Below are 12,597 nucleotides of genomic sequence, written 5' to 3'. Positions count from 1 at the left end.
CCTATTGTCAACTTCTAATATGGACATGAGACATTTGTTACAACCAATGAACCCATGTTGATACATTATTATTATTAAAGCTCACATTTTATTCAGATTTTCTAGGTTTTCGCCTAATGTCCCTTTTCTGTTCTAGGATCCCATCCAGGATTAGATTTAGTTGTCATGTCTCCTTAGGTTTCTCTTGACTATGACACTCGGGATTTCCTTGTTTTTGATGACATTGACAGTTTTGAGGAGTATGGGTCAGGTATTTTGTCAAATGACACTCAGCTGGGATTTGTCTGATATTTAGACAGATGATTAGACTGGGGCTCTGGCTTTTGGGCAGGAAGACCAGTCACAGGGGCAAAATGCCCTCCCATTTCTTCGTATCAAGGGAGCATGCTATCAGCATGACTCATCACTGTTGAAGACAACCTTGATCACCTGGCCAACACAGTATTTGTCAGGTCTGTATGCTGCAGAGTTATTCCTTTCTCATCTTTGCATTGTCCTCTTCAGAAGGAAACCACTATACACAGCCCACCCTTAAAGGCTGGAGAGTTATTCTCTGCCTCCTCGAGGAGGTAGTATATATGTAAATTCCTTGGACTTCTTGTACAGAAGATCTGTTTGTTCTCCTTCATTTAAGTATTGATGTTATCATTTATTTATGTCAGTATAGACTCTTGAATGTTCTTTAATGCCTTGAGATATAATTTAATATTCCTTTATTTGTTTTGTTGCTCAGTTTGTTCTAGCTGTGACCATGTGGAACTCCTCCAGTGGCTCCTGTGGCACTTTGAGATGTGCCACCCTTTTGTGTTTTTGATCACATCCTTACTTTCTGGCCCTACAAGATATTCCAGGCTGATCCTGTAGATTTCCTTCCCCAGACTTGGAATCTTCCATTTCTTTTTTTTTTAATATAATTTTTTATTTTTTATAAACATATATTTTTATCCCCAGGGGTACAGGTCTGTGAATCACCAGGTTTACACACGTCACAGCACTCACCAAAGCACATACCCTCCCCAATGTCCATAATCCCACCCCCTTCTCCCAAACCCCCTCCCCCCAGCAACCCTCAGTTTGTTTTGTGAGATCAAGAGTCACTTATGGTTTGTCTCCCTCCCAATCCCATCTTGTTTCATTGATTCTTCTCCTACCCACTTAAGCCCCCATGTTGCATCACCACTTCCTCATATCAGGGAGATCATATGATAGTTGTCTTTCTCTGCTTGACTTATTTCGCTAAGCATGATACGCTCTAGTTCCATCCATGTTGTCGCAAATGGCAAGAAGGAATCTTCCATTTCTTTAAGGAGCCTGGTCTCTTTCCTTAGATAATGGGATTAGAAACCAAGTTCGGATGCTAGCTCTGCTTGTTGCTATGGGGATGTCATTGCTTCCAGTCTGTCTCCGTGGAAAGAGGTAGATAAAATATGTCTGTGCATACTAACCCATGTGTATACACATATCTGTAATTATTTCTCTATCTGCATCCGTATCTCCATCTGTATCTATATGAAGCTTAACATGAGTCCACACTGCTGTCTCTACTCTGCTCTAGGACCACAAGGCTCATTCTAGCCTGCCTTCCTTGCTGATCTGTCTTTCACTCCGACACTGACCAACCTGTCTCTCACCCTCTGCCTTCCATTTACTTATTTTGTTCAGTCCCATCATACATGTACAGTGATTTCCAAATTGTCAGCCCAGACCATAAGAAACAACTTTACCAGCTAGAATACAGTACTTATGTGCAGTTCCTTCTGTATTTAGATTTAACATTGTCACTCATTTCCAAATGTAACTTAGGCCAACAACCTTGTACCCCACTCTGTTTAGTGAAGTGATGTTATCCATCTATGATAGTTATATTGTTTTGTCATGGTCTGCCCATTGGGGTTCATGATCACCCAATGGACTCATGAAGATTTACACTTTGTGTTGTGAAGTTTTATAGGTTTTGACAAATGCATATATTTGTGAATCCACAACCACTGTATCATAGAATAGTTTCACCATCCTAAGAAATTTCCTGTGGTTCACCTATTTAGTGCTACCTCCTTCTGGAACCTTTGGACTACTGCTGATCTTCTTTCTGTCTCTGTTTTGTCCTTTTCCGAATGTCACAGAAATGGAACCATACAATATGTCACCTTTTCAGACTTGTCTCCTTCATATTTCATTCCTTTTTATTGCTGGTTAATATTCCATTCTATGGATGGACCAGTTCGTTGATCCATTTACTGATTGAAGGCTGTCTTGTTTGCATCCAGTTTTATTACAACTATTTTAATGTCCTTGTCTGCTAATTCTCGAATCTATGCCAATTCTAGGGAAGTTTTGATTTCTCAAGGGAGTCTCATTTTTATTTTTTCTTCCCTTAGTGGGGTTAAATAGCTTGTCAGTATGGCAAAAATCCAGTGCTACATCTTTCTCATAAATTGTCTGCTCATATCTTTTTCACAATTTTTTTCTCTCAGGTTTTGGATCTTTGTTCTAAAAGTTGGAAGAGGCTTTATATATGAGTGATAGTAATGATCTAGGTTGCACTCCCTCCCCCACACTTTGCCCATTGTCCTTTGAATTTTTGTATGGTGTGCTTTGTTCTGCCTTTTAATTTTAAGCAGTATGATGCATCCTGGGTGAGTTAGCACTCAGTGGACACTGGAAAATGAGCGCTTCATAGAAAACCCAGAAGTCCCACTAAGTCTAAAGGCTGTGTGCCTGGGTCAGCACCTCAGACTGGTTGAATCCACTTGTCAGTTAGGAACATAGGGCCTGCAGTGAGGCCTGTGGCCTGTTTCCCCTTTCCTCCAGGGCCAATGACCTGCATGGAAGACCTTCTACCTAGGGAACTATACGGACAAGATTTGATGTCATGGTGTCTCCTTCAAGTGGTTGGAAGCTTGTTGGGCTCCTTCACAGAAATGAACCTGACCCATGTCTCAGCTGTGACATAAACTCCAAAGGAGATAGGGTGCCAACAGTGCCAATGATAAAGTCAGGTGGGAAATGTGGTCTTTGAGGACACATGTTGAGAAGACCTGTGCACGTGAGGCTCACGCACCTGTGGTTAAGCTAAGACTCTTCCAACCCCCACCCCTCTGGAATACTCGTCAGTCCTATGTTGTATTTTCCTGCATGCCGTTAACCAATGCTTGTGGCACGTGGATACCTGCCTTATCCTCTACAAGGTTAACACCCAAGATGGGAACTATACCTATAGAAACAAGCCTGATCCCCCAGATTTGAAACAAGACTGGGACGCTCAGTGGGGCAGGTCTATTTGCCAAAGTCTGACAACCTGAAAGCAGTGATTTCAGACTGGAAAATGGAAAATGGAGCAGAGCTACGTGGATGTCAGGAAAAGCAGGTGAGATGGGAAAGTTTCCCAGTGCATAAGAGTCATTCGTAGTCAGGAAGTAAGATGATTCACACCTCCACAGAAAGCTAAATGTGACCACATTACCATGCAGGGATTTTCAGTTAGACATACCAAATCTAGGTGATGGTGGGTGAGTGACAACAGAATGAGTCACTGAAAAGGTTTACTCTGAAAAAAGGCCTGGAGGAGACAGGTGACCCAGCCAAATGACCCAGCAGAACTGACTTGTGGAGATGAGGAGGTTGGCAGATGAGTCTGGAAGGCTGTTTAGGGCGTGATAAAGATGCGGCCCCTTTCTCCCATAAGAACATCTCGGCTTCACCTGCACTGTACTCCCTCCTACCCATGAAGGTGTCAGGATGGTGCTTTGTGATGTCTACCCCCACCCCAGAGCCATCATTGGCTGGGGAAGCGACTTGTTGACCACACAAAGCTTAAGGGTGTCGCTCATCATTGCCATGAGGAGTATATATAGGGGGATTCAGGGGCTCTGGGGTATACCACCCGAAGTCTTTAAAATGGCTAAGGTGACCAGGAAAGCACAAACTCCACTGACTCTTACCACAGTTACACAGAAACCGACCTCAAGCACCAAAGGGAGAAAACACGCGAAGACATCCTGTCCACCCATGTCCAGAGATAGTGGCAAGGTGAGATGACCGCACTCAAGCTCTTCCTGTTGTCACCACCCCCACGAGACTCCTCCCCTCCCCTTCCCTGTCATGCACCCTCTTTTCATAGTGTACTTGTTCCCAACAGAGTGCCCCTGTTTCCATCCACCCCCTCACTCTGTTCCTCCAAACCAGTCCCCCTCTGTGATCACTCTGTTGTCCTTCCAGGTGACCAAAACAACTACGAGGGTAAAAAGACATTCTCAAAGGACCTTGGCCAAAGAAGCCTCTTCAAAACCTTCCACCCCTTCAAGGAAAGTGAAGAAATTCAGAGAGTCAAAACTCTTTGGTCACTACCGTAGACTGAATGAAGTGCTGACTTGCCAAGAGCCAGGGTGGGACCAAGAGAGGGTGGAGAAACCCACCACTTCCCATGCCTACCTGGGCAGCCAGTAACTCCAGAGCAAGGCCAGAGACCCCAGAACTACCTGCCAAGTCCTGAGGTCTGGCCCCTGAGAAATGACTAATTGTGTAGACATCAAATTTTACACAATGAGGTATACCATTCATGAAAATTAAAATAAAACCAACTTATTATGAAACTATGTGTGTCTCTGTGAGTTTTCTGATGGTGGAGAGTGGGGAAGGAAAGGAAGAGGCAGGCTTGCAAGGGAGGGAGCGGGATCTTGTGGGGTGAGGGGTTAGACCAGAAGGGCCAGTTAGCTAGAAAGTGGGGATAAGGACTGGTTCAGGAGGGAGAACCAAAAATGAGCTTCCCATGGAAGAACCTGGCATTTCTTTGTGTGTGTAGGGGTGTGAACCTGGCTAGGAGAGGTGTTATATGTGGGACAGCAGGGTCAGTCCCCAAAAAGGCACACAGAGTCACTGCCCACAGGTCACCTACTTCACAGAGGGGTTTGTGATACCGAACCCTGTTGTGTCAGCCACTCACAGCCCTCGAAAAAACCGAACTTCTCACCCCACTAAAAGTTAGTCCAAAGGACCAAAGTAATGACAGTTCTGGAGGCCGCAAACCCAACACTATTTAGGCCGCTTTCTTCCTAAGATATGTATCTTAGGAGATACATATTAATTTATATAGTTATATATATCTTAGGAGATACATATTAATTTATATAGTTATATATAATATATATTAATTAAAATATAAATTAATATAAATTATATATTTACATTATATATATCTAATTTGGGTCTTTTTCATGTCCTCTGTAAGGGCTTAGTTAGCCATAGGAACTTAGTTGCAAACCCCGACATAGGGGCGGGCCAGGCCAGATGGAGACATCCAATCAGTGGGGCGCACATATATTTACTGTGGTGAGTTGAAATCCCATTGGCCACCTGTGTGTGGACCAGGCTCAACCACCTCTATAAATGTTAGTCTGTGAGGCTGGGGTTGGGGTGAGTAGTAGGAGTCAGAATAGCCATTGGAGTAGTAGGAGGAGTTAGAATAGCAGTTAGAATAGCTGTTAGGATAGCTGTTAGAATAGCCATTGGGATAGCCGTTAGGGTAGTCTTCGGGAGAGTCGGAACGTCGTGGTCATCATGGTCATCCAGAGCGTCGTGGTTGTCCTGGTCATCGTAGTCGTAGGCAGCAGTGCCAGAGCGAAAGGCCTCACCACCACTGAGCCGCGGCCCAGCCACGAGCAGCCCTGCCACCCCAGGCCGTAGCCCCGCTGCAAGCGGCCTCGCTGCCCCAGGCCACAGCACCTCCGCAAGCAGCCTTGCCAGAGCGGCATCATTCTGGGGAGTGGCCCTATCTAGGGAGCGACCTCGTCAGCAGCGGCCTCGTCTGGAGTGGCCTCATCCGGAGCGGCCTTCTTGGGAGTGACCTTGTCAGGGTCATCGTCGTTGTCTCTTCATAAGAGATGGCCCCTACCAGTCAGTTTGATTTTCGATGCTTGGCGCAAAATAAAGCTTTGTTTGATTTTCGCTTTGTGTCAGTCTTGTTCCTTTGACCATGGACCCTAACATCCTCTATGACTATACTAAACTGAACATATAGAATACATTTATAATAACTATTTTCACGTTGCTATCCACAAATTCTAGAATCTGTGTCAGTTTTCAGTTGGTTTCCTATTCTCAGGACAGGGAATTTTGTTTGGGGACCTTTTTTTTTGGTGTTTTTCTTACCTTAATGAGGTAAAATAGCTTTTTTAAAAAGGATGTATTGATTCATTTGAGAGAGGGGGAGAGCATGAGTGGGAGGGGCAGAAAGAGAGAGGGAGAGAATCCCATGCAGACTTGGATCTGAGCACAGAACTCCACGCAGGGCTCAATCCCACAATCATAAGATCATGACCTGAGCTGAAAAAAGATTGAATCCTCAACCGATTGTGCCACCCAGGTGCACCCAGCTATATTTTTTTTAATTTTTAAAGACTTATTTATTTGAGAGAGAGAGAGCTTGCACATGTGAGTGGGGAGAGGACAGAAGTCTTTCCTTCTCACCTGGGTGGCACAATCGGTTGAGGATCCAATCTTTTTTCAGCTCAAGCTGAACATGGGGCTTGATCTCTGGAACCTAAGATCATAACCTGACCCAAAACCAAGAGTCAGACACTTAACTGAGCCACACAAGCTCTGCTGAAACAGCTTTTAATATGGTTAAGGGTCAGTTCTATATCCCTCTTGTGAATTGTCTATAATTTTTCACATGTTTCCATCAGGTTTTGGGTTCTTCATCTAATGATTTTTCAGTCTTTAAATATAAGGAATATTAGCCTTAATATTAGTCCTCAACAGAGATCTCAGTTATAGTATGTTTCCCCAGTTTGCAATTGCAGGGTCATGGGGAAGTTCTATTTTTAATTTCTTGAGGAATCCCCACACTGTTCTCCAAAGAGGCTGCACCAACTTGCATTCCCACCAACAGTGGAAGAGGGTTCCCTTTTCTCCAGTTTGTTAGTTATCTTTTGATTTATTTTATGGTGTGTTTTTTTATGTGTGTGTCTTTTAAAATTTTGAACAGTGTGATGTATCCTGGTTGAGTGAGCAACAGGTGGACCCCAGGAAGTGTTTCAAAAGAAACCCCAGAAGCCCCACTAAGCCAAAAGGTTGTGTGCCCAGGCTGGCTGAACCCACTGGGACTCAACCCACTGAGGGACATAAGGCCTGCGGAGAAGCCCACCATGCCTTTCTGTCAGGACTGTAAGCCCAAATGGACAAGCCTCTACCTAGGCAGCTATGTAGACAGGACATGATCACACAGTATCTCCTCGAAGAGGCTGGAAGCCTCTGATAGCCGGAACTGGCTGAATGGGGGCGCGACAGAGGATTTTCTCAGGCTGCCATGTTTGGAAGGCCTCTGTGTACTCAATTTGATGCTCTGCTATTGGAGCATTGAAATTTATAATAATTTTTGAACAGGGGCCTGCATTTTCATTTTACACTCAGCCTTGCAAAGTATGGCGTTGGGCTCATTCCCACTCCCTCTGGCCTCTGGGATCAGAACTGCTGTGGTAAACACCAGACCTCCAAGTAAGAAGGCTTGGGTCCCATGGCAGTACTGCTTCCCAGCTGCAGACAATTCTCTGACTCCATCATCCTATTTCATACAGGAAAGACATAAAGACATAGGTAGACACACTTGAGCAGATAGCCAACAAGCATGTGGTTCTCGGGGAAACTCCTCCCAGCAGGTCCCCGTGCTAGCCTGCAGGGACTCCCGAGGGTGCCAACACATGCCGAACCAGGACCTTGTTTGCTAGCACCTCCTGTCTGCATCTGAGACTCCTCCATTCACCTTCCAGCTGAAGCCATACCCTGAAGCCCAGGGGGGCCTTGCAAGGAGGCAGTAGGGTCTGCCTGCCAGAGTTGGTATCTTTGAATAATCTTGACTTCTAGGTTCTGAAATGAGGCTGTGAGCTGCTGGAGCCAGAAGAAAGGGATCGGCAGAGGCTTTATAGATTGTGAGGACATCAAAAAGCCCTTACAACCTTTTTATAATTGTGAAGGACTCAGCAACATGTGGATGAAATGTTGTCTCAAGCTCTCACCAATTCTAACATGAGTAAGAGGATGCAAAATATGCTGGTCAGATTCCTAAAGCAGCGGAAGATGTGGGGGACCCCAGATGAAATCTCTCTTGTCCGTTTTCTTTCCATACATCTCAACAGCCACTGAGATCTGAGAAGGCAGATTTCAAAGACTGATGACCACATGTTCTGGAGGATCGTACATTCAGGACACTTCAAGCTGCTGCTTTCACACTGTCCCTTTTCTAACTCGCTGGCTGAACATCAGAGCTCTCACCAGCCCTGTGGAACATAAACCATATCGTCTATTTCTTTCATAGTCACTCAACAACAGACACGGGCTTGCTGCACCTGCTGGGCATTGACCCTGAAGGAGTTTCCTCCTGCCCTGCCTCCTCTGCTCAGCTTCTGCCAAGGCTGAGGCTGAGCATGACAGTTCTGCCTCTCCAGTGGCCTCTGGCACAACAGCTCCAAAGCAGACTCGTGTCTCCATGTCAGCTTACGTTTCAGCATTGTCTTTAATGGCTCAAGCAAGAACTTCTGAAGTTTTGGCAGGAGATGGATTTTGTCCCCTCTTAGTGGTCAGAGCCAAAACATCATGACAGTGGGCTTGGCAATGGCAGGATAGGCACTGCGGCAGACATTTCGAGTTGGACCTGTTCCAGCACTCCTGGGAGTCCTAGATGAATCAGCCTTCCTAGCCCTTCATCTATTGCATACTGGCCCAGACATTTCTTCACAGGTCACTGAGACCTAGGCGTGCTGGGCTCATGCAGCCCTGGCTGACTTGCCACGTGAGAAAATGAAGGAGCTCCCTCTGGGTGCTGTAACCCTTCAGGGCCTCTGTGGTATGACTCGTCAGTTACCTGGTTCGTGAACCACTGACTTCGCCACTGCTCACCAGTAGGAGCAGGCCCATGAAATTGAAAAGACCACCATACACCAGTCATCAGACAATGGTCTCTGGAGGCAGGCTGGGTCAGTAGCTGTCCTCACCCCTCATGCCAGCTCTCTCTCATTGGAGAGACCAGCTTCCATAAGTGTAGGACTCTCTGGAGTGCAACAGATTCTGATCAGAAATAAGGAAACCCATTTCTTCTTACCATAAATATGCTCCAAACTTAGAAGGCAGAAGAACAAACAGGAAATCCCTTCCAAAGGCAAACAAAGCCTTAAATCATGTGGCGTCCATGATGGTGCTTTGTCTCTCTTGCTTTTAAGGATCTTGCTACACTCCTGCAACATGCAAAAAACGAACAAACAAAAAAAATCTACCCAGCTCACACCTGTTATGATGCTCATTATTAAGAAAACCAAAACCAGATAGAAAATCTCAGAAAACAAGTTTTGGCACAGATGTAGGGACCCTGGAACCCTTGTACACAGTTGGCTAAGAATGTAGATCGGAGCAGCCATTATGGCACACAGTATGGATGTTCCCCCTAATATTAAAAATGGAACTACCATTTGATCCAGCAATTATACTACTGGATATATATTCAAAACAATTGAAAACAGGATCTCCAATAGCTAGCTGCACTCCCATGTTCATTGCTACATTATTCATAATAAACAAGAGGTAGAAACAATGGATGAACAGATCAAAAGAATATATATATATGGTCTAGCCATACAGTGGCATATCATTCAGCCTTTAAAAAGAAGGAAATCCTGTTCTGTATGACAACATGGATAAACCTGGATGCCATGATGCTATGAGCCAGCCACATAAGGACAAATACTGCATGATCCCAGTCATAGGAGGTATCTAAAATAGTCAAATTCATAGAAGCAAAGAATAGAATGGGGGTTGCCGGGAAGTGTGGGGAGAGGAGATGGGGAAATCCTGTGCAAAGGTTACAGTTACAGTCATGAAAGATGAAAGAGCCCTAGAGGTCTGCAGGCCAGGGGCGTGCCTACAGTTAACAAGACTGGGTTTCATTCTTACAAATGTGTAAGAAGGTGGCTTTAATGTTATCTGTGTTCTAGTACAATAGATAGATAGATAGATAGATAGATAGATAGAGGGTTATCATATATATATATGATATATATATATGATAAAGGTCATCATATATATATGATAACCCTTTATTTGCAGAAGCATCTGCAGAGGCTACAAGTAGCTGGCTACAGTGGGCTGGTGATGGGCCTAGAGGATGTCCCCCAGCCCAGAACAGCTGGGGGATTTTGGAGACCCAGGGCCACTATAGGCACAGGTCCCATACCCTGCCATGTTCATTCATTTTTCATTCATCACTCTTAGTCTCAGATGACCTAGGTAAGATTGAATGTCTACTCTCCCTTTGAAAGGCCACTTGTATCACCTGCACCTTTGAATGCAGCTGTAGCACAGCAGGGACCCCAACAAATCAGGAGGAGAAGGTATAACAAGAGAGAAGACTGGGGATGAAGTATAGGGCCAGAATCTTGGGGCATCACCGGTGGGCCTCCTGGGCTGACAGTTCTGCTGACACTGAGGCCAGCAGTTCTCAGGATGGCTTCATGCTGGAATCGTTAATGTTTGCCCAGGACAGACCCAGATAGAGCCCGAACAGTGTACTTGACTAAGGACATTCATCTGTCACTCGTGACTCTGCCCTGCCCCCACGCTTGCTCAGTCAACCCACACACACATTTGCATACCATTTGCCTGCATGACACTGTGCTGGGCACAGAGGAAGCAGTGGAGAAAGATGGCCAGAAGCACCCAAGAAAAAAAGATTCATTGGCCTACATGCTAGACCAATGTTTCACAACTGGCAAAACCATGCATCTTTTTTTTTTTAAGATTTTATTTATTTATTTGACAGAGAAAGATCACAGGTAGGCAGAGAGAGAGAAGCAGGCTCCCTGCTAAGCAAAGAGCCCGACGCGGGGTTCGATCCCAGGACCCCGAGATCATGACCTGAGCCGAAGGCAGCGGCTTAACCCACTGAGCCACCCAGGCGCCCCAAAACCATGCATCTTTGAGGGGTTTCCACCTTAATGCAGAGGGCTCAGCATGGAAACCAGGCCTTGACCCAAGACTAAATAAATGGTCCAGAAGCTTCATAGAAGTGCCATGGTATAGTGGTCAAGAGCAGGGACTGTGGAGCTAGATTGCCAGGGTTCAAATCTCAGTTCTAACAGTTTCTCACTTTGCCTTGTCTGTTTCCTCACCTATATAATAGACATGAATAATAATATTCACAAAACAGTTAACATATGTGAAGCATATAAATATTGGATCATTATTCCATACACATCACAATTTTCTAATGTATTATATATGTCTATATTAGACATAATAAACGAAATATAAATTTATTATAAAATGTAACTGAGGTAGTTTATTCTGTATTTTCTCAGTCAACCGATGCCAAAAATTGTAATGACTGTCAAGTGAAGACCTCATAAATGATTTGGATGTACAAAATAAAGGATGACAGACTTCCTTAATGCATTGTCCCTTGACTTTGGTGTTTCTCCAGCCATTTGTCTAGCTGAACCAAGTCTGAGATCCAGCACTGGGTGGGCCCAGCTTCAGATCCCAGTCCCACTGCTCTATCAGCCTTCCAAAAAACGTTTATTAGGAACCCAGTGATACTAGGCCAAGATGAGACTCTCCCTCTTAGCTGGGAAAGTTACCATAAATTCCTTAACCAGCCTACACCTCATTTTCCTCACATGTGAAATGGACATCTAACTCTCAGGGGGTTTTTTTTAATTTTTTTATTAACATATAATGTATTATTTGCTTCAAGGGTACTGGTCCATGAATCATCAGTATTACACAATTTTTAGAGGAGTAATATCTGGAAAAGCTTCTGGCATAGTCCCTGGCACAGAGAAGACATTCAGTAAATGGTCACTATTTTCCTAACTCACAAAATAGCCCTTGAAAAATGGCCGTATGACTTGCCTCCTCTCCTAAATATGAAAAATCATATATGGTTCCATGGTAGTCACAAGAGGTGAAATGTACCCTGCCCTCTTCAAGTAGGGGCTGGGCAGATTCCAAAAATTAGATCCTATAAATCAGATCTTAGCCAGGAGCTACTGCTGTCCTTTATGGGAAAAAGCCCAGCACACAGGCACAGGGAGGAGAGACCCTAGACTGGAAATGCTCAATGGCTTGGAATTTAATCAGATTGGGTGTCAACATTTAGTTATAGATATAACGCCTAAAAGAGCTCTGATCTATATCAATACCTTTTAGGTAAACATGTGGGGTCCGAAGGCCAAAGAGAGGAGGAGAAGGGCTCTGAATGCTGGGCCAAAGGATGGAGGATGGAGGGAGGCATACCAGGGAAATCCATTAACCCCAGGCACAGAAAACCCATTTGTAATTTCACCCCTGTGGTTGACAGGACATTCAAGTATATGCACAAAGAACATTGCAGTAATGATGGTAACCCCCTCACTGCAGCAGGCAGCAAGGTGACATGTGCCCTGAGCTTTCTAGAAGCTACTTATGCATCCTCCCACCTGGAACGGGGGTGAACAAATTGGACAAAGATCCTGCCCTCGTGGGGTTTTCAGTCTAGGAGGAGAGAAAAATAACAAACACATGAACATATAATATCAGATGGTAATAATCACTATGAAGCAGAATGAACCACAC

The sequence above is a fragment of the Mustela putorius genome, unplaced genomic scaffold (genome assembly GCF_011764305.1).
Source record: "Mustela putorius furo isolate JIRA1106 unplaced genomic scaffold, ASM1176430v1.1 tig00003899_pilon_pilon_pilon, whole genome shotgun sequence".
Classification (NCBI taxonomy): Eukaryota; Metazoa; Chordata; class Mammalia; order Carnivora; family Mustelidae; genus Mustela; species Mustela putorius.
Note: the sequence above shows the minus strand (reverse complement) of the source record.